This window comes from Uranotaenia lowii, chromosome 2, assembly GCF_029784155.1.
Source record: "Uranotaenia lowii strain MFRU-FL chromosome 2, ASM2978415v1, whole genome shotgun sequence".
In the NCBI taxonomy this organism is placed as follows: domain Eukaryota; kingdom Metazoa; phylum Arthropoda; class Insecta; order Diptera; family Culicidae; genus Uranotaenia; species Uranotaenia lowii.
In genome coordinates, this window is record NC_073692.1 from 294,722,393 (window position 1) to 294,746,211 (window position 23,819).

Sequence of the window (23,819 nt, forward strand, 5' to 3'; positions counted from 1 at the left end):
AATGACACATGGGAGGGTCGAAAATCAGTCGGGAAACTCTTGCTTGCTTGGCAACAAATCTCCCTACTTGATTTTTTTCTGATAAATAAATAATACGCAACCCTGAATGGAAACAATATTAAAAAGTCAGGTTTCATTTAGCCATCTTTTTTTCATGCTTCCTAGCTGCAGAATTGCAGCCCAGAGAAATTTTTATTTGTTCTGCAACTGGGAAGACTCATGAATGTTGCGTGAAATAAACTATCAATTTGAATCTGAATTTTAAATATTAATTCTAAATTTGAATTCTGAATCTGATCAAGAACTGAACAAGAAGATCAAAAAATCCAATCCGACACATGAACTGATCAAGAATCTTTTCTTTAAATTATGTAAGAAAAGACTGACGTGTACATAAGTGAAAGGTATCAGTGAAATAAACTGATTTTTATTGACCAAAAGTGAGGGAATTCATTTTCCCAAAGAATTTTCATTCAAGGTAAACTAGAGCATGTTCAAACGTTCAACTTTTCTCTGTTACAAAAAAAAAATGTTTTCTTCTAAAAATTGTTACTTCGGCCCAAATACATAACTAAAACGAATTTAGAAATGAAAATGGGAGCTTTTAATTTTTAATAATTCTGAAAAAAACATCGTACTTTTTGCTTTCATACCAATTCATGTACGTACTTAACATGAAAAGTGTTTTTGTGTTACATGGCTGCATAAAAGAGACTATTGACCCGCTTCTTTTTTGAAAAGTGAGACTTTAGAACTGATATTCAACTGGAAGCAAAAATTTTATGAGAAATTTTTAGTATACTTTTAAAGTGTTCAAAACAATATTCCCTCCTGTGTTGACGGTCACACGGTGGGGCAAGGGCAAACGTCGAACTTTTAAGAAATTCATCTTCAAAATGATTCAATATGTTGGAAAGACCAGAAAGGGTATTCCGAATGTTGAAGCAGATATTAAAAATTCTTAAATGTCTTTGTGAATGAAGGTCATTTGCTTTGGACAGCATTCGTTAAAAGTGGAATAACAAACATAAATTTATACTGCTGGAATACTGCAGATATATCAATGAAACTTGATAAAACAAACAAACAGATATAAAAGAAATTTGCACTGTATAAAATCGATAATTTTCATACCATGATAAGTGTTGTTTGGGAAAACTATGTATCCCATCCACGAGTGGCATATGGTGAAACATTTTTTTAACATAATTTTGGCGCGAACAGGATGGATATTCAAACTGCTTCGAAGGGCGAGGATGGTGAAAAAAGCTGTTTGAAAATGTTTATTAAAAATCCTTTTCATCGTTTTTTTTTCAAATTTCGATAGCTTATTTTTTGAACACAAAAAAAAAATACATCATCTAAAGCTAATCAGGGGCTGGAAGTGCTCATAATAAAGAATTTTATGAATATACTCAAAAAACTGTCCCGATTCACGCTATTGATCGGTTTTCAAAATTCTATTTCCATAAAGTACAATGTGCAATAAATTCCAATATGCGAATCTTTTTCTTTCAATTAGAAACTTATGTAAAATCGAGTCGGGTAAATCAGCCTACCTTCTTCAATCAGCGGGGGAAAAAATTGGAAAAGATGGGAGAAGTTTAAGATAATAAGCTTTCAAAAAAGGGACCATATTTTAAAAAAGGGTTTTTTTTTTGCGTACGGATATTAGGCATAACTCAAAAATAGATGTGATAAATGTTTTTATGGAAGTTCGTAACTTCCCACTTTGGGAAAAAAGGTGGAAAATCCATACATTTTTAAAACTTTTGAATCATTATGAAGCTTTTAAAACAGAATACAAATTTCAGATCTTGAAAAACAAGTTTAGAGATCAAGCTTCAGTAAATAATATATACCATCTTTGAATTGCAAGTCGGAACTCCAGCTGCAGCTCTCAATTCAAAGTTGTTTGTTCTAAACCGTGATGAGGTTTAATTTAGAAAAATACTTACAAAAATCTAAATTTTAATAAATTTTTGCAAATTTCACTTATTTTTTCAAGGTGTAGCAATGCACACCGGGTCAGCTAGTTCCTAATAAAAACCGGAAATCATATTAAAGAATACTATTTAAAAAAAGGATACCCAGCCATGTGTTTCAAATGATTCAACGTTTATTCTGAGAAACCTCTGGAGTGCAGGATATGGAGATTTGCAAAAAATAGTTGGATGGAAGCATATTTGCATCTCACTTACTCTCAATCATGATATATCTATTAGTCATATTTGTGTCAGTTTTATTAATTAGGGCATATTGTCAAGTTGGTCAATTTTGTAAATTAAGTTTGTATAGTTTTTGTCATTTTTGTCATTGTTATCCATTTTTTGCTTCCAGGCTTCATCAACAAGTCACCGTAAGTTATCACATATCCATTTCATAACAGCTAGATGGGACGTTCAAGGTATAGATTCGTAAGTAGAGTAACTTACGATATCCGAAGGGTTAGGATCGATTGGGCTCGAGATGTTATTGCCGAATATAAAACTTACTCACTATGCAAGTCTCTGTAGTCCCCGTCCCCGTCCCCAAGATTTGTTTTAAGCAGAAAGCGTCTATTGAAAATTTGGTCAGTTTTGTAAGATCTGTTATTTTTGTGAAAAAAAATGTTATTCTTGTGATTTTTGTCAGTTTTGTCAAATTTAGAAAAATTAACAGATTTTGCATTTTTGTAAAATTTGCGAATTTGATCAGTTCTGTGAAATTTGTAATTTTGTCAATTTCGTAATTTCGTAATTTTGGTTATATTTGTCATTTCTTTTTTCAAATTTGTCATGTTTGTCATTTTGGTTTAATTTGCCAAGTTTAAGAATTTTGTCAATTTAGTAAGTTACGACATATTTATAATTTTTTTCATTCACTCAAAGAAAACTTGGTGTTGGAACCAAGACAAAATTGATATTGATCCAAAAAAAAGTTCTATTGAAACAAACTTCTTTTCATTTGAAACAATGTATTATGAGTTTGATTCTGAAGAAAAAAATTTGAAACAAAGGTTTATTCTTTGAACTTAACAAATCTTTAAATCAAAGAATTTGTTTTGATTTCGAAGAAAAAAATTCTTTGAAGTAAAGGAAAACAGGTAAGAAACAGAAAGAATTTCGATTTGTCCTAGAATAAAAAAAATCCTTTGTTTGGCGACTAAACAAAGAAAAATTCCTTTGCCCTGAAAAATTTTTTTTTCGCTGCAGGTTCTTGTCAAATTTATCAATTTTGTAACCTTTGTCAATAATGTCAATTTTGTTAATTTTTCCAATTATGTCGATTTTATCATTTTTTGTCAACTTTGTCATTTTTATTATTTACATGTTCATTATTTTGTCACTTTCGTCATTTGTTATTTTGATCATGTTCATTCATTTTCGTATTTTTCACATTTTTGACATTGCTGTCATTTATATTCATTTTCGTAGTATTTGACTTTTTGTCATTATAGTCATTTTTGTCATATGGTTATTTCAGTCATCTCAGTTCATTTTCGCCATGTTTAGTCAACTTTTTTTTTACAAATTTGTTATTTGTACCATTTTAGTTATTTTATTTTTGTGTTTTTTTCTGGTTTTAGATGAATTACAAATTATTTGTATATGGATTATGCTGATATTTTTAACGAAAAAATTTTATCTCAAAGAACTGCTTTTTAGTAGGTATATGTTTTTACCAGAGGTATTAAGTATTCATCGAATCCCATGTAAATCGAAAATCAAAGCTGGAACGCACATCTGATGAACTTTTCTGCACACTTGGTGACACTTGATGAATTCTGTCGCATATCTGATAAGTTTTGCTACACATCTGGTGTATTTCTGCCCTTCTCCTTTACTTATCTTTGCTAAAGTCTACTGCGGCGTTTAGCAAGATAAATAAATTTGAAGATACTAAATTTCATTGAATCTTAATTGACACAGCCGTGTAAAGCTTGACCCTAGTATTCATGAATTTTCGAACAATATGTACGGGATTTCGAACAAAATAACGATTTATGAAACAGTGAATGCTTTTATTGCCCAGAAAGCTTTCAGCATTCGGACAACGGGACAGTTGTTTTTTTTTTGTAAATTGAAAGTATTTAGCATAATATTGAAATTTCAAAAACTTGTTTCAAATCATTTTAAAAAATACGCTTTAATTAAGAGTTGTTACAACTGGTACTGAATGTTGTTTACTTTAAGATCTCACATAAATCGAAGATGGAATTTTTTAAATTTTTTTTGATTGGCCTACTAATGCATATGCGAGGAACTAATATAGTTTCGTCTAAAATCAGGACTATGCGAAGCTAAAACTCAGGATTTTTCAGGACACCTCTTGATTTATGGAAATAATATGCAGTTCTGCTTATATTGCATTAACGAAGGTACAATACAGTTGCTGTAAACGCTTCGATTTATGCAACAACAGTACGCAGCTTTTTGGCTGACCTGCTGTTCATATTGAGAAACATACCATTTAAATATCATCTGAACCGAAGATTACCATCTGTTAATTGGGCTTAACTATTTATTATAGATTGATTAGATTTTCTCATAGTTTAACTACAAATTCGATTAAATTTGAGAGGTTTTCATATAAATCAGGACAATTCAGGACATTTTAAGCACCAATTTTAAAAAATCAGGACAACTCGAGAATTTAAAAAAAATGAGGACGGTCGACGAAAATCAGGACAAATCCTGATTGATCAGGACACCTGGCACCTCTGAGCACAAGAAAAACAACAACAACAACTGAACAATTGTAATGCACGTCAAAGGTGCCAGGTTACTTTATTGTTCAGGATTTGTTCTCGCTTTCGAGAGGTTATCCTAATTTTCAAAAACTAAGGATTTTCCTATTTTTCGAAAATTTGTCTTCAAAATGACCTGAATTATCCTGATTTGTCAATTTTGACAATTTTGTAAATTTTGTCAATTTTGTCAGATTCGTGAACTTTGTCAGATTTGTTAACTTTGTCAATATTGTCAATTTGGTCAAATTTGTCAATTTTGCCAATTGCGTCAATTTTGTCAATTTTGTCCATTTTATCAATTTTGCCAATTTTGTCGATTTTTAATTTTGTCTTTTTTGGCAGTTTTTTTCTATTTAATCAATTTTGACAATATGTTTAGTAAATTTTCTTAAGAACAACTTATACTTGACAATATTCAAAATATGTATTTTTGATATTTGTCTTCAACAACTTGTCAGGATACATGCTACTACTAGATGAATTGATCCTAGTATGGCATTTTTTTCCAATAAGATTCTATTTTCCCTACCCAGCATGAGATCAGCGGCGGTATCGATTATTTGAAAAGGACGTATGGCCAAATGTAAACAAATCGAGTTGTCAGCTGGGTGAAAAAGTACCTTCCGAAGACCTACATTACAGCTCAATTTCTTCATTTGTCACTCCGAAATTTCCAAAAAACCCAAAGGGGAGGATAAATAAAGTTTGAAATATTTTATGTAAATTTTGAAAAAAAAAAAAATTAAAAATTCGAAAGATTACAAGATTAAAAATCAAATTTTGGAAGATGGGAGTTATTTCACCTTTTGTATTTTTGATTTTATTGATTGATTTATAGATTTTGCGCAATGATGTAATATGCCATTTTGTTGCACATAAACTTTCGTGCAATTTATTCCAATTTATTTGTTTTTCGCACTATTTTTTTATTGCTCCCTCCCTCCCCCCTCGCGATGTTCCAACAGGATTTGACTAGATATTCTGAAATTTCAAACGCGTTTTTTTCGTTCCGAGCTAACTACTAGTTTCGCCCTTATGAAATGTTACGCTAGATTTGTTTACATTTGGCGCGTTCGCCCTTTTCCAAATTTACTACAAAATTTTATGGCAGATTCCCGCTAGCGTCGTAACCCTTTAAAATTTTAGCACAAAACGATCACGGTTTGGGCACAGACACTTCCCGGCAATGCTGTACAAACCGTATGGAGCACATCTCTCAGATTTTCCCTCAGATTTCCCCTGTTTTGACAGATTTAAGTTTTTTTCATCAGATTTGAGCTTTCATCTCCTATGCTCTCAAGGCAAAAAAAGCTTAAATCTGAGGAAAAAAGCTTAAAAACGAGATTCACGAGCACATATTTAAAAGATGTTGGTCACACGATACAGAGACAAATCGTGTAACGTTGCAGGGATCTGGGCACAGGCTAAAAGTTTGAGTCAATGCTACTAAATGGAGAAATTTGGTGCGTATGATTCGGACGATGCACACCAACCCAATTTTTCTCATGCTGAATAGCATGACCACGAACGACATAAGCTCGAGCGGTATGAGAGAAATTGAGATGGTGTGCTCCGCTTGCGTCCCTTATGTGGTTTCTCCTTCTAAGAGCAACCTTTGCTTGCGAATATAGCGCAGGGCGAAGTATCGAAGCCCGCCATCGCTGCAGAAGAATGCGATATCGGATGTTACACCCATCGATTGGATAAGTTAGGTTCGGGGTCGTACCGTACCCCTTTATAAAAATCCATATTATTGTAATGTGGTTTGGAGTTTCGACTCCAAAATTTTTGAATCCGGTTCGGTTAATACTGAACTGGTGCAAGATTTAAACATTAACTATCTAGCGTGTAGATAACTTTCTCATTCCTTCTACTATCTCCTTTCACTCATTTTGTCGGCATGATGACATCATGAGTGGGAGTGGAAGCTGTAAATTTTACCACTGCACACAGCGAGCGCGCCCATCGTGTATATGACGTCATGTATAATATGACGTCATATATACGATAATCTTGTTGAGTGATTGCTGGATGTGGAAGGCAAGCCAAATCGACACGTTTTTTGGAGTGCTCATTTTATGTTAATTTGTATGAAATTTTTTTTTTCAAACTATTTTGTTTTTTTTTCTTCCTCTTATCTATTGGAGGGGGAAAAAATCATTTTTTTCAAGATAAAAATCATTTTGATTGTACTACCCTGTTTCGCAAAAAAGGTGAAACAAAATCACACTAATACACACAAATACACTGACATCGTCTGCACTCGCCGAGCTGATTTGATAGGTACCTATAAAGGTATATCCAAGACCTATAATTAATGATCTCCCAAATCGACCGATAACTATACCTTTCTGAATGAAAGGCAAATAAAATAAAAAAAAATGAAAAACATTAGAAAAAGAAATGAAATAAATGAGTAAAAAATCTGATTTCTGAATCTGAATTCTGTGTCTGAATGCTGAGTCCGAATTCTGAATTGGGATTTTAAATTCAAACAATTAAATGCCAACATCACTTTTTGTAGACTTTTCGGAAAGACTCATTTCTGACGGTCGCCATGCAATGTTTTAGGTAGGAATTATTCTCCTAAAATGGTTCATCCACTGCACGATCGAATTCAACAAATTTGGTGGTTTGAGCTTTGAGTTCATTTTCTAGTATTTGTACCCACTTATTTAATTTCGATTTTGTAGAAGATATTTAATTCGGCTAAATACCACACTTTTATCGGAAACGTGCATCAACTAACAACTATGCTCAATAAAGCAGAACAATAATATCGGTCTAGATCCAAATGTGGCAATTGTATTGCAACAAACCAAACGACAAAAAACCCAAATGAGTTAGTAATGCAATATGCGATCCTAATCTCCCGGTTGCGAATTATTACCCAGCAAATTTTAAGCTCTTTTCGGTTGTATAAACGCGTGACAAAATTTCCCACTGACTTTTGGGGTTTTTCGGCTACTAATAACACAACACATGAATTGACCGAAAAACTGCCCGAATTAGCGGCGCCTGATGCTGGAAGTAATTTGTTTTTGTTGTTTTTTGTTTTTTTTTGCTTGATTTTCCGTTCATTTTCGTCCAAATATCGTTTCAGGGGATTAGAGTTTGGCTACACGGGTGGGTAAACATTAGCATCGGGTGGGATTTTTCCAGGGGTTGGGACTTCTCGCCTAGATAGACAGACTAAGGGGTGCTTTTTCACGGATAATATAGATTTTTGGCTTTTGGGATTTCCTTCCATACAATGCACTGGCTGACTGGTTGAGCTGAGCTGATTTTGTGAGTGTTTATTTTTGGTTAGGTTTTCGGATGTTTATTTTAAAGTTGTCGGGGGTGGGATTTGGGATTATTGTTTGGGTTTGTCGTTTATGAAGCATCAGCATATTTTGATCAACCGTAGCCAATGGTTGAATGGTTTCGTTTGGTCTGGCTAGTAATTTAGCTTTTTGCGCTATTTTCTCTTACATTTTTTTCCTTACTTTTCAAGCCAAAGGACTTAGTATCAGATTGTGATCCACTTAATGAAAAACCGAAAACCGTTTTCGGACAAACCACATTTTTTAAACTGCTTTTCAACTTTTTGACGGTCGCCATGTAAGGAAGACAGCTAACACAAAAAAAACAAAACGTCTGCGGGCTTCGTACCACTACATCAATCTGCATTCTAAAACTATATTTTAAAGAAGTTCGAACAACATTTTTGATATTTTGTAATACAATGAGCCAGGCATTTGATTTTTTCAAAACTTTGAACACAAATTCATGCCACCACTTAACCTTAATCGAATCCCATTAAAAAAAAAAAAAAAGTTGACCTAACCGATACTGGTCAGAATGACCTTCCAGAATGTTTTTGCTCGCTTTTTTCTCCCGAACCAAATTGATCAAGTCCATTTTTATAACTGTTGGGCATAAATCACGCCATAATTGGGAATTGAGGAACATTTTTCGCGCGCAGAAACCGGGGCGCTAGAAATATTTCCAATAACTGTATCCGACATAAATCTGCAACATCTGCGACTGCAGGGCGCATATATTTCAAAAACCCGACACGGCCCGAGGGCTTGATTCATATGCAGTTCAAGTTTTCCCGTTCATTTTCTCTCGGTGTGGATCCGGATTTTTTTTTCAAATTTCTGTTCAGGGGCCAGAAAAAAAGTATCCGAAAATTCGTACATTCCGAAATACAGGAGGTAGTTCCCTGTTGCCGTTATGTCAAAAAAGAAACATGAAATTGAGTTCGAGTGAAGCCATTTGAGGGCAAATATATGCAACAGCAGTAAAACATTAATACCTTCTGTGTTTTGTGAAAACTTTATCTTCTCTCGTTTACCGAGGTTCGGGCTTAGAGAGAAGGAGAAAACGTCCACCCACACTTGGTTTGCTTGAGCAGATTTTCCCAGATGCCACCCGGTGGGGAAAGTAGAGAAAGGGGCTGACGAGACAGATTCTTTTAAAGTGACCACTTTTTGCGTTTTTCTGCCTCTGTTCTGACAAACTTGTCAGCATTGTATGGCCAAAGTTGGACAATTTTCTCTGGTTTTCTTTATTGTGGTAAGTTTCGACAAGTTTCCCCGAGGGAACAGCGTCAGGTCAAGGTGAGCTCCGAACTTCTGTTGGTTCACAGAAGTAGAAAATGTTGAAAAGAGGTACTCCTTAAAAAAACATATTAGAATCTTGGATCACTCATAAGTTTTCAGCTCAAATTATTAATTCATGTTTCAATTTTTTAAGCTCAGGTCCAACATTTTGATTTCTTAATTAACATTTTGATTTCTAAATAAAACTTCCAATTCAATTCCGTTGAAATTAGATAGTGTCTCTTATAGCAGATTTACCTGCTTTAAACTTGGTTATTCAACCTTACTTAGCACACTGCAACTTGAAACTTTAGGTGAAGATTTCAAAATTCTCATGATGAATTTGTATAAACTTCAGTCGGTAGTTCCTGAATTCAAATCTTAAATTTGATTATCAGACTTAGAATTGATCAACTTATTTAAAATTTTACCTTAAACTTCAGGTCAATATATATTGAAATTAAATTCAAATCCTAATTTGGAATTCAGATCGCCCAAACAGACCCAATGTTTGAATTTTTAAATGAAAATTACAGATATCATACTCAGATAACGGATTTAGATTTGAAACAAAAAAGATAGTTTTAAGATATAAATTTCGATTTGGTAGTGAAGTTTCAACTTATTTCTCATCTCGCCTCCTGCCCCATTGTTGTACATAAGTCCGCAGCAAAATTTGAATGAAAATTTCAAATTTATTAATTTTTTTTACCTCCAAAAACTTTGTTGGGTTGTTTTTATTGCCAAAAATCAATAGCAATAAAATTTTTGAAAGTAATTAAGTGAGTCCTGAATTCGCGCGTTTTGATTTGTACGGGAAATGGAAAAAATTTCATTCAAAAATCACCAGAGATGTACTGAAAGTTGCAACACATTTCCTGTGAACAAAAACCCAACCTAACTTGTACCCCAGTATTAATATTCGAAGTCATACAAAAAATTCGAAAACAAAATTAAATTTTAGTGATTTTGATTGCGAATTTGAAAGTTGTTTAACACTATTTGTACAGGAGGGGGTCAAATGACATTTTTTGGGCCGGGGGTCAAATGACATTCGCTTAAACCGATTTTTACAAAATTTATAATTATGGAATGCGTGTAACGTGACTCAAATATAGTTCGCAGACAATATTCAGCTTCAAAGTCTAAGAAAAAAAAAATCCGGAAAACCAGCTTCGGGTAAAAGGCTGTAAGTCAGTTATAAGGAGCTCGACCAAAAATGCACTTAGCGCCTGAAAATGCTGAAGTTAGAAGCGATTTTTCAATTTTTTTTAAGGTCATGCCAACAAAAAATGTAAAAAAGTGGTTTAAAAATCGTACTTTTTAATGAATCAATCGCCAAAGCTGTTCTAGTCACAGAAGAAATTTTTTGAAAAGTGACTTGGAAAATTGACGTAATTTGTGACATTTTGACATCTTTAAATTCATTAATCACGAAAAACAGAATTTTTGACAGCTTTTCAAATGTAGCCATTTTTAGACATTTTTATCAATTAGCATTTTCTGACAATATTCTTACAATTACGTTCGGCTTTGCACCGAATTTTAAGTATTTTATCGCAAGATTTAAGCAATAATGTTACATGCAGAAGAATTGCAATTTCATACTGTTTCTAGTGATGTGACAATTTTTGTTTTTGCTAAACAAGTGGATATTTACGTTTAATTATCAATTTTAGTAATTTCTGTGCACTAATTAACTGTTTCCACTCCGAATTTTCATATTTTGTGCACTTTTTGTTGATTTTCAATAATTCAACCTTTATTCAAAGACATTTAATTTTTCCATTAATACATTTACCTTATCTTCAAATATTTAAATTGACGTTTTTAGATTACTGAACTCGTTGAAAAACTCATCTATGTATTAAAAGTCAGATAACTTGCAATGTCTGAAAAGTGTCAAAGCCACTTAAAGTTCTTTGTTGAGGGACTACTTTTTTATCAAATTGATTTTGAAATTCTTTGTCCCGACCATTCACTAAACATTTTATGCAAAGAATCTGCAGATTGTTCTAAAAAACCCTGTTTCTCAAATTTCAAGACGAAAAATCCCAAATAACTGTATTCTATGTCAACAGCAAACTCCTTGCTTTTGATAATAATATTGTCACATAATACAGTAGTAAAACTTTGACTCTAAATCCCAAAAAACTTGAAGTTGCAGGTTGGAAGACCCGAGATATCACTTATCATGTGCATTTTTTTTTCAATTCTAATCTACCGCCAAGCTAGACCGCCGACATTTGGTGAAACTTTATTTGGCTAACATAAACAGCCATAACTTCGTGAAACTTTATTTAATGATGATATTACATGATCTTTTTAAAGTAGGAGTCTCTCTGATTAAAACAATGTCACCAATAACTGAAAGGACTTCAGATGACTTGTCGCTTCTAGAAAGTTTATTGCCAAAGAAAATGAGTGTAATCTTTGCGTCGAAACAGATGCCAAGCAATTTCAAATTGCCTCTTTAATATCGAATTAGATGAAAGACGAATTTGAGCAAGATATCTTCAAAATAGAACGATGATCTTTAACCTTAAGCATACCATACTTTCAACCTCACGATCGGGTAATTCAGTACAATTTAAAAAAAAAAACAATGTGAAAAATGGCAAATCTGAACAATATGCAGGCCAAAAACACCCGAGCAGACTTAGATGCCCAAATTGATAGTAAACTGAGACCTTGATAAGCTCAACAGCAAACTGATAGCATTTTTTTTTTGTCATGAGAAATCATGTATAGATAATTCGAATAAAATTTAAACTACAATTCAGCTAAGCACGTAATAGGTACTTAACTTGGTACATTTAAGATTACTTCCAAACCAGACAATAGAAAATGTCAAAACAAATCTTATATATTACTGAACATTTGTCTTTTGTATGATGTATTAATATTAGCATAAGTAAAATGATTATTAAATGCTTTGACGTAAGTCACGTACTATGGATTTATTACAAACCAAATCGCGATTATTATAAAACGTTGTAGTTAATTTAACCTCGTCTGATAAACGCCTGAATGTTTGTATCTAATTACTTAATCAACAATAAAATGCGAGACGTTATTTGGTTTATTTACAAAATTCTAAGATTTTCAAATTTATTATTTGAGCAAAATGCACATTCATCGAGATATTATTAGTTTTGACGTGATAAATCTTGTTATTGAGTCAATAAGGATACGAAATGTATCGAAATCAACATATCAAATTATTGTTTTTTTTTTTTGGATTTTTAACCGATCAGTTTATCCATCCCCAACTTATCATATTCAATTATTCACAGATAAAAAAATGTAACCTTACAATACAAGTGATTTTACATTTTTACATCGCCACTTGAAAAATTTCGAAAAAGAGTATAGCAGCTCAACCATTTCTATGAAAATTACATGTCAATGCATGCTTATTCCAGCGCCAGTGTCAGTTTGTCAGTTTTGTTTTGTTTTCATTCCTGTTCGTTTCCCGTCCCGTACTGCGTCGGCAAAAGTTGTTAGTTTTTTTCATCAATCAGACCGTGGTTGTTGATTAAAGGTAAATCAATATTAAAAATAAATGTGATTGACTTGATAATTTCACACTCATTGCTGTTATTTAAAGGAAATTGATGCTGAGTTCCCAAAACATCATAGCCCCAACTGTATGACATGTTTCCGTCGTCGGGGGAATCGGCTGGGAAGATCAGTTCAAGTGTTGATAATCAACCAGGAAGTGTGATCAATGTGAAATAAAAGTTTTTTATTGCTTCAAACCAGTGACTTTTTTGATTTTGCGAAACCACTCCCTGTCCAATAAGATTCGTGAGATGTGCTAAATAATGTAAATGTACAGTAAACAACAGCATTGAATGCGACCGGGAATTTACATGAGATGTGCAGTATCATCACTTGTAATTAGCCGATTCCTTTCTACCCATGCAGTTGCATGTACCTAAATCTACTTGGATTTTTCTAAGTGTGTTGAAATGACTTTTTTGGGAAGAAACAGACAAATGATTCTAAAGTATTGATCGAATATACTTCGCAACAAAAACAGGAAACCAAAATTAGAGCTCCAATGGAAGATTCCAGGCGACCTCTCCTCATTCCCCCTGTTTTCATTTTTCATTATTTACAAAAAAACCACATTTCTTTGAATTTATTTTTCTGCCATCACTGTGAGGGTAATAATATGTTTTGTTGATTTGTTTATAGAAAACGTCAGCTTTTAAATTGTTACGTAGGAAAAAATAACAAGCTTTTACAATTTTATGCTCATACTTCTCTGTTTCTAGGAATATAAATTTTCGAAAAATGATTGAAATATGACTCGACATGTTGGAGGCGCTTATTCTTGCACGAAGCCGCTAATACGCTGCCTACACAAAGGCGCTTATCATCCAACTCGGTTTTGAATGCGAAAACTTGGAAGCAAAGCGATGCCGAATTTAGCTTTTTTGGAGATCCAAATGATGCCTCGATTTAAGATCGTTTTAAATGATTAATGATGCTAAATTTAAAAAAAACCCACTCTAAATCATGATAGAAGCCACTCAGATCAGGTAAAAGATCAATGAGACAAACCTTAAATGTCACTTAGAGATTTGAAAAAGGCTACTCAGAGCCTTGAGAAAAGCTTTTCGAAGCTACAAAAAAGGGCCCCTTAAAAACCTCAGAGAGGCCACCAAGTTTTGTTAAATCAGGTCACTAAGAGCCATCCCGAGCCTCGGAATTGCCGACAGACGGAACAGTCAAAGAACAGTGGTGTGGAATCAAGAATGCCTTTATCACGACGAGCCATGGTACTCTTGGTAAAGTTCGTGGAAGAAGAAGTGATTGGATGTCGGATGAAACTTGGAGGATGGTCGATGATCGGAGAAAGGCGAAAGTCGGAATTGAGCAGGCATGTACCGGGTCAGCCAAAGCAGCCACCCGCTTACGATATGCGGAGCTGGAAAAGGCAGTTAAACGAGCTTGTAGACGAGACAAGAAAGCCTGGACAAACTCCCTAGCCAAAGAGGGAGAAAGAGCCGCCGCCAATGGAGATATCCGATTACTCTATGGCATTTCTCGCCGCCTCATTGGGCAAGGACTAATGCAAAATGCCGCTGAAAGACCGAGCAGGTCAGTTATTGACCGATCGAACAGACCAGCTCAAACGATGGACTGAGCACTTCTAACAACTCTTCCGAGTCACGAATAGCGATGGCCAATAGAATCTGCAGCTCGAAGCGCCAACAGTAAGTCGCATAAATGGAAATAGAAGCGGCAATCAAAAACATGAAATCCAACAAAGCACCTGGGATCGATTGCATCACTGCTGAAATGCTGACCCTGCCCTGTCAGCACAAATGTTGCACCGTCTTTTCGCTGACATCTGGGATACTGCAACATTCCCGGCCGACTGGATGCAGGGTATCCTCGTAGAGGTCCCGAAGAAAGGAGACCTGACAGAGTGCGGTAACTGGCGAGGCATAAGGTTGATCTGTACAACCCTCAAAGTAATCTGAAAAGTGATCCTGAACAGGATCCAGGAGAAAATCGACGCTACACTACGACGGCAACAAGCTGGATTCCGACCCGGACGATCATGTGTGGACCACATCACAACGCTACGAGTCCTACTGGAACAAACAAACGAATTCCAGGACTTTCTTCTGCTGGTGTTCGTTGATTTCGAAAAAATATTCGACCGACTTAACCATGAAAACATCTGAACGGCTCTAAGGCGAAAAGGAGTACCAGAAAAATTATTCCATCTCATCGAAGCACAATACGAGGCATTTTCGTGCAAGGTCTTGCACGACGGTGTCTTGTCCGAACCAATCCCGGTAACTGCTGGAGTGAGACAAGGATGTATCTTATCACTGCTACTTTTTCTAATTGTAAAGGATGAGATTCTGACTTAATCGATTGACTCTGCACCGAACCGGGGATTGTCGTGGAATCCTTCAACAATGGAGCAACTGAACGATTTTGACCTGGCTGGCGAGCAAAACGCCCAAACACAACCGGATATGCAGAGCAAACTCGACGACATCACCGAAAGTTCCAAGGCAGCAGGTCTCAAAGTCAATGTCGGAAAGACCAAGACGATGAAGATCAATACAGGAAATCCCTCCAGTTTCATGGTAGCTGGGCAACAGGTTGAGAAAGTGGAGTGCTTCCAGTATCCAGATAACGCCTTATGGTGGTACCAGGAAAGACATCGAAACCCGGATCAGAAAGGCCCGATTTGCGTTTGCGAGTCTTCGAAACATCTAGCGGTCACGCCAGATCTCTCTACGAACGAAAATCCGAATCTGCAACTCAAACGTCAAATTCGTATTGCTGTACGGCTGCGAAACTTGGTGCACATATGCGGTGACGACGCAAAAACTTCAAGTATTTGTAAACCGCTGCCTGCGGAATATCACCCGCGCTTGGTGGCCTGGCAACTGGATCTCGAATGAGGAACTACATCGTCGGTGTCATCAAAGGGCGCTAGAAATCGAGATTCGGGAACGTAAGTGGAGATGGATTGAGCACACGCTGCGAAAAGATGAAAACGAGATTTGCAGAGAGGTGCGAGTGGAGGTCTTTTACCACGGCCCTATGCACCGGAGGATCGATCGGCGCGGGATCATTAAAAAAAACTAAGAGCCATGAGAAAAGCCCTTCTGAGCTTTGTCAGTCAGTGCTGTGAAAAAGGTCTGTCATAACAAAAAAAGTCACTTAAGTTCAAAAAACCACTAGAAGCTTTTGAAAAAGGTCACTCAATACCGTGAAAAAGTCTCTTCGGTTTGAAATTAGATTCTTTTTTCAACTTTTTGGTTTTGATGTGTCTAAATAAAACGTCAGGAAATCTGACAGCTAAATTAAACAACATGTATTCGGGAAACCATTTTTCCGTTAACCTCAAATCTCATTGAGAAAGAGGCACTCCCACTTAGAGAAAAAAAATGCTACCATAATCCGGCGGAACCATTAAAAAGTAGCGCTTCTGTTCGTAAAATTTACCTTATTTCAATTGCAAACAAACAAAAAGACACGATTGTCGCATAATGTTCCGGCCAACACCCTCGAGTGGCATAATTGTTTTACTGGGCCACCCCCACTCTGGCTTTCCCTCGTCGAGCGAGGGCCTCAGGGCAATAAGGAAAGCCAACTGCCGCAAAAGCGCCTCCATTGCAGCACGTGTTTCTTGCTTACTTCCGGTTTTTGCCGGTATGAAGGAAAAGCGTGGGATGGGCGCGAAAATTTCGGAAAACCTAAGTGCGGCAACCAAACGCCGACACACGTAAGTAGGTACACCGAAGAGATAACATTGGTTTTTACGACCGGATTACAACTTCGGGGAGCACGTTCCGTCATTACCGAAAGAACTGGCAAAACCGGGAGGAGGCAAAATGTGTAGAAAAAAAAGAGAAAAACGACGCAACAATAACAACAAGAACCTCAATTCAAAAATGGCCGGGTGGGAGAGATGCCAAAACTTTGACTGACGACGTGCGAAAAACTTCGCTTGGGGAAGATTCAACCTCAACCAGTGCTCTGTGCTGTGCTGATTCTGTTTCCGGTTTCTGATTCTGTTGATGTATAGGGGAGAATGAGGATACTTGATCCCTGGGGATACTTGATTCCTTAGCTATATCTCGAAACTGGAATGACTTACAAAGATCATATGTTCTAGAAAAATGTGCCAAAATGAGCAAAATAACAATGCTTGTAGTTTAAAATTTTTTAACAAAATAATTGTTTGAGTAATTGAACTTTGTTTGAAAAATTTCACAAAATGTAACTTTAAGATCTTTTTTCATCACTTTAAAATGTTCCTTACATGGGAAAATTATGAAAAAAATATTTGTTCCAATGTATCAATCGTTCGAGCGTAAAATGAACTTCATAATGCCATATTTTCAAAGCAATGGAAAACTCTCAACTTTTTTCAGAAAAAGTTTTCTAAAATGTTGATTTTGGGTACAATTGATCCCCTAGAGTTGGGTACAATTGATCCCCCTTCCAAACGGCATATTCTTCTTCTGAATTGATCGTTATGATTGCTGATTACGAAATTACTAATATTTATCCAAAAACTAGTATTTATCAAACAATTGTCTGAAGAAAAGAGCAAAAGTAATTAATTTTCTCTTAATTATAAAAAATAGCGCCTTTAAGTATGCAATGTTATTAGCGTTGAGACAAGGTTATAGAATTTTCTTCTTATGTCTGCTATAAATTGTGAAATGAGAACAAACATGACCAAAATAGTCAATTAATATTCTATCTTGGGGTTTTGTTTGATTTTTATACAAGGATTAGGGCTTCCTGAATAAAAGATCAAGTCTCCTTCAATAGGGGATCAAATCTCCCCTAACTTCAGAAAAATCGCAATTTTTTTACTCCCACGAAAATGCTTCTTGTTCATCAACGGGTTCAAGTATCGTTCTAATTTTTGGAGCATAGAAACTTGAAGTTACAAGCTGTCAAAAAATTTCAAAGGCGGCGAGTTGCTAAATTTTTCCAAAAAGATATGGTGAAAATAAGAAAAGGGGATCAAGTATCCCCACTCTCCCCTACACATTTATGTGACGTCGCGGAAAAAGTATTGCGCCTAAATGGAGGCTACAGGCGTCTTTTGTGTAATGTGTGGTCGAGCTTTGACGGTTGACGTCACTAATGACAGCACAGCCGGGACGTTTGGGTTGACTTCGTTGGCTGAAAAAATGTTTTCTGTTTAATTGAATTAAATTGCAGGATTTGGATTACAAGACAAAAGGGAATAGAACCGGTTTTATTCCAGAAGAACAACAAAAGGGCTAGATTTTTCTTTAATGTTTTTATTTAAAATACCTAACGACACAAGTTTTACATTTTTAAGTCGTAAATGATATATTCTTAACGTTATTTTTATGTTATCTTATCTGCGTTATTCGCGAAATTCTATTGCTATTTTCGCTAGGTTTAAATTAAGGGTTCTCATCAAAAAATACAAAAAAAATATACACAAAAAAATGATTCAATTGGAATTTTACATTTTCTGTCAGCGTCATTCTAATCGAGCAAAACACTCGTCAAACCAAAAATTGGATTTCAATTAAATATCAAAATTGAAATTATCGCGCCAGTATTTTTTTCCATTTTACGGCTTATTTTAGCAAAATTTGATAAACAAATTTCAAATCCTCCTCTTGTCACTCGGAGTTGAATCATAGCGAGGGAGGGGATAGTATAAAAAAATGCGAAAAACAAAGAAATTGCAATAAATTGCTCGAAAGACTGTATACAACTAAATTGCATACTATATCATTGCACAAAACCTTTAAATCAAGTAATTTTTAATCAAAATAAATAAATTTAATAAAATCAAGAAAACAAAAGGTGAAAAAACTCCCATCTTAAACAATCTGTTTTTGCTTTTGTAATCTTTGGAATATTTGAAAATTTTTTCAAAGTTTCCATAAAACACATCAAAATTTATTTATTCCCCCCTTCGGGTTTTTTTTTTTAAAATTTAAAGGAGGGGGGGGGGTGACAAAAGAAGAAATTGATATTTATTTCAGCCTTATTGCATTTTAAAAAAAAGTTAATGTAATCAATACATGAAATAACATAATATTGATCAACTTCGAACAAAATGTTGATGCAGAAATGTTTACGAGAGGGTGATTTTTCGAGGTTTTGAGACAATTTTCATTTATTCTAAGCAAAATTTTGGCCTTTTGGATCCTAATATATTACCTTAGTAAGGAGACAGACTGGAGTCAGTCGGTAAAACTACTCATGTGGTAATCCCATAGGCGACATCTGAAATGAGAAAAAGAAAGGACAAATTAATCAGTGTAAGTGGCAATAGTCTAAGTCGAAGAACATTTATCTAGGAGAAGCCTATAATGATTTGTGTCTTGGAAAATCCACAGAGTTCGTGGAAGAAAGAAATTCGTGTACGTGAATAAAATTCCAATAGAATTGCATAGATGCAGACTCCGTAAGCTCACAAATCAAATGAATAGGGGAGAGTGGGGATACTTGATCCCCTTTTCTTATTTTCACCACATCTTTTTGGAAAAAAATAGCACCTCGCCGTCTTTGACATTTTCTGACACCTTGTAACTTCAAGTTTCTATGCTCCAAAAATTAGAACGATACTTGAACCTGTTGATGAACTAGATGCATTTTCGTGGGAGTAAAAAAATTGCGATTTTCCTGAAGTTAGGGGAGACTTGATCCCCTATTGAAGGAGACTTGATCTTTTATTCAGGAAGCCCTAATCCTTGTATAAAAATCAAACAAAACCCCAAGATAGAATATTAATTGACTATTTTGGTCATGTTTGTTCTCATTTCACAATTTATAGCAGACATAAGGAGAAAATTCTATAACTTTGTCTCAACGCTAATAACATTGCATACTTAAAGGCGCTATTTTTTATAATTAAGAGAAAATTAATTACTTTTGCTCTTTTCTTCAGACAATTGTTTGATAAATACTAGTTTTTGGATAAATATTAGTAATTTCGTAATCAGCAATCATAACGATCAATTCAGAAGAAGAATATGCCGTTTGGAAGGGGGATCAATTGTACCCAACTCTAGGGGATCAATTGTACCCAAAATCAACATTTTAGAAAACTTTTTCTGAAAAAAGTTGAGAGTTTTCCATTGCTTTGAAAATATGGCATTATGAAGTTCATTTTACGCTCGAACGATTGATACATTGGAACATATATTTTTTATAATTTTCCCATGTAAGGAACATTTTAAAGTGATGAAAAAAGATCTTCAAGTTACATTTTGTGAAATTTTTCAAACAAAGTTCAATCACTCAAACAATTATTATGTTATAATTTTTAAACTACAAGCATTGTTATTTTGCTCATTTTGGCACATTTTTCTAGAACATTTGATATTTGTAAGACATTTCAGTTTCGAGATATAGCTAAGGAATCAAGTATCCCCAGGGATCAAGTATCCTCATTCTCCCCTAACTATTTCAGAGTTTGTGGCAGAGTATTCAAATAATAACTAATTACCAAGAAATGGTACAATTTCAGCCACTTTGGAGGACCAATTTAAAGCATTTTTGGCCAAAAGTTTGCACCAAACTTTTCATGAATATTTTTTTAAATATCCGAGAGCTGTGTATAGAAGAAAAGCTTGCTCAGATATTGTAGTATGTAAGCTTTAATGTTTACATCAATTCTATAATCTATTTGCAAAATCAGAAGTTCTGATGTGTTTATTTAGTTGCATAATATTTACCTATGCATGAGACTTTAATCAATAAATTCTAAATTATCGAAGTCATTATCTTCCTAGTGATGTGATAGTTGATTTAAGAAAAGTGGAAACATAATCGGTTCCAAGTAGAGTGTCCTACCCGGTCGAAAATTTCCGGGAATAAAAAATAATTCGAGAATTCCGATTCATGGGAAACGATAAAATATCCTTGGAATTCTTGAAGCCAATAAAAAGTGCTATAATTACTAAAAAAATACACGATCTTGATTGGAAAAATGGATCAGATTGAACAAACAAAATTATAGTTTCAGTTTTATATATGGCTCAGACTAATATGTTTTTTTTTTGTTTATTCTTAAAACTCGTAAATACATTGAATTTGTTTTAGAGAAACATGTGTAAAAGTGAAAAACGACAAAGAATCCATAAAAACAAACAATTCCAACAAATAAACGCTACGAAAAGAATTTGAATGTTTTATTTTGCAACACTCATCATATCGCTTTTCCGTTTACCAAACATTTGGCGGTAGGGGATATTTTTTTTATTACCTGACAGGTTTGCGCCAGAGGTGTTTAGATCTTCCCCAAAACTGAAAATTTGATTCATTCTTACGACTTAAAAACACATGTTTTTTTTCCAGATTTCAGATTCATTTTTGTTTTTCGAATTAGATTAGAAGATCGGTTGTATTTTTTTGTAAATAAATTAAAACCATTTTTCAAAGCTTCATAACTCTGTTATTTTTCAACGGAAATCCTAAAATAGCACATCAAAACGCGTTGAAATTGCATCAGCTTTCCAAATCAAATATTTTTAAAAAAAATTAAGCAATGACCTTAAACATGGAAAATTGAAAATAAAATTTAAGTGATGTCTAAAAGTACCGTATACATCACCGAATATTTTGCAAAAAAATACCATTGTATTGCCCAGCTCATGATGCAACTTTCATCTCAAGACACCAAAATGAGCCATCAACTCCTTTGAGAAGTATTTATTTATTTATTTATTTATTTATTTATTTATTTATTTATTTATTTATTTATTTATTTATTTATTTATTTATTTATTTATTTATTTATTTATTTATTTATTTATTTATTTATTTTTTTATTTATTTATTTATTTATTTATTTATTTATTTATTTATTTATTTATTTATTTATTTATTTATTTATTTATTTATTTATTTATTTATTTATTTATTTATTTATTTATTTATTTATTTATTTATTTATTTATTTATTTATTTATTTATTTATTACAAATCAACGGAACACATATTGGTCCAAATGATGACTTAAAATTAATATAAAAAGAGTACTAAGTCTAATTACAGGGTTCTCAATACACTTAAAACTAAGTATGAAAGATATAATGAAAATATGAAAATATTTTTTTTTTTGCTTTAAAATGAAACAAAAGTCGAACGACTCCAAGCCCGCCGCATTAGAAAGGGGGCCGAAGAAATTTTATACTCAAACATTCCTTTCTCAAGAAATCTTTACAGTAAATTTTTGCTTCGATATCCTGCAAGAAAAATGCTGGAAAAGTTCACCAATTTTTGCTGGAAACCAGCAAACATTCTCCGTATTGCTGATTTTTCCAGCACTTTATCTTCATTGCTGAAAAACTAGCAATCAATCTGTCAAACTCGATTTTGTTTTTTTTTGTTCATCATTTTCAATGCACACGAATAGTGTTTGACTACATATTCTAGCGAAGAAGCATTTATAAAGGTTTATTTTCGTGAGATAAAGTATTTTGTTGAAGAAACTAATAATTTTTATTTTTATTTCAGATGAAGCATGATGTCCAATACTTGGCAAAAAGTGGCCATGCTACTGGCAGATATTATTTAATTTTGTTACTTTAATGTTAATTTAAATAAACGTCGCTGAAGAAAAATTTGCGAACAAATTTATTTTTATACATGTGACTACCATGGGGGTTTAAATTTACAGTCTAATTCAGATTCCAAAAAATTCCGGTTGGTTTTTGAGAAAAAAAACCGATTTCCAGCAATTGAGATTGCTGGATTTCCAGTAATTTTGTTTGCTGGATTTTCCAACAATCAAAAGAACTGGAAATTTTGCAGGAATGCCAGCAGGACAAAATCCAGCAAAATCTCGAATGTTCCACCTTAATATAGGTAAAGTGGGCCCTACAGTTAACATAGCAAAATTTTTTCCGCAGTTTTGTTGGTAGAGCAAATTTTAAAAATACCTGGCAAAATCTGTGCAAATTTTTCAACACATAATCTGAACAAATCTAAGCTGAATTCGATGAAAATTTAAAAGAAATCTATATGAAAGTGACTTAAACCACCTAAAATTTTATTTTTGTTTTATCAAAACACGTCAGCAGTATTTGAAAATCTTCTCGAACTCCCAAAAATCAATTTGGAAAGAAAAAGCACAGAAATATCAATTTAATTTAATTTTATCAAAACACATCAGAAGTGTTTGAAAATCTTTTCAAACTCCAAAAAACACCATTTGAGATTAAAAAAACAAAAATATTGAGCCTAATTTAGACCTGAGTTCGATTTATTGGCCCTTTTACTTTGAAAACTCAGGCATGTTCGAACATATCGGGGAAATCTGGAATGCATTACATACAATAAATAACTTTCTCTTATTTATTGATTTAAGAAAATACTCCAGGAGTTTCCAGCGAATCAAGCATTATGTTCTGATAAGAAAGTATTTTTCTCTCACTTAAAAAAGTATAACGACTTTTACGGGGGATTGATGAACTTTTTCTCTAATTTGTAAAAAATTAAAAAAAAATACAAATTATCAGTTTTTGAAGGATGATGATATATATTTAAGACTTGTTAACCTCAGAGATCTTTCGGGTCTGAAATTTTTAAACGAGAATTTGCAAAAAAAATTAAGTAAAACGATTAAAATGCTTTTAAATTCAAAGTTTTATCGTGCTTTATTGGGAATCAAATTCATTGAACCGGGAATTTTAAAATGCTCACTTTATAAGCGTAAGTATGAGTATGTTTTATGCAAAATTGATGTTAGTTTTCAACCATTATTGAAATATGCGTTGATTTATACAATCTACAAAATAAACAAAAAGGAACTGAAGTGGACTAAATACGATCAACCGGCAAAACTTAGTTCTGCTATTTATTGAACTTTTATTCCAATTTGAATCTTATATTGGAAATTCTAATTGAAACTTTTCTCACTGGTTAAGCCGAAAAAAATCCATACTATTTAATGTTATGTACCGTAAACTGGGGAAAATTTATGACTTTTTCAATTTATTATC

General features: G+C 33.8%; 1 long non-coding RNA gene across 1 annotated transcript in view; it reads right to left on the reverse strand.

The window, feature by feature from the left end:
• Nucleotides 1–23,819, reverse strand: part of LOC129748803 (uncharacterized) — a 224,559-nt gene that overhangs the window by 16,446 nt on the left and 184,294 nt on the right. The window contains exon 3 of the long non-coding RNA XR_008737830.1: nt 19,030–19,095. This is a non-coding gene — a long non-coding RNA (uncharacterized LOC129748803). The remainder of the gene's footprint in view (nt 1–19,029; nt 19,096–23,819) is intronic.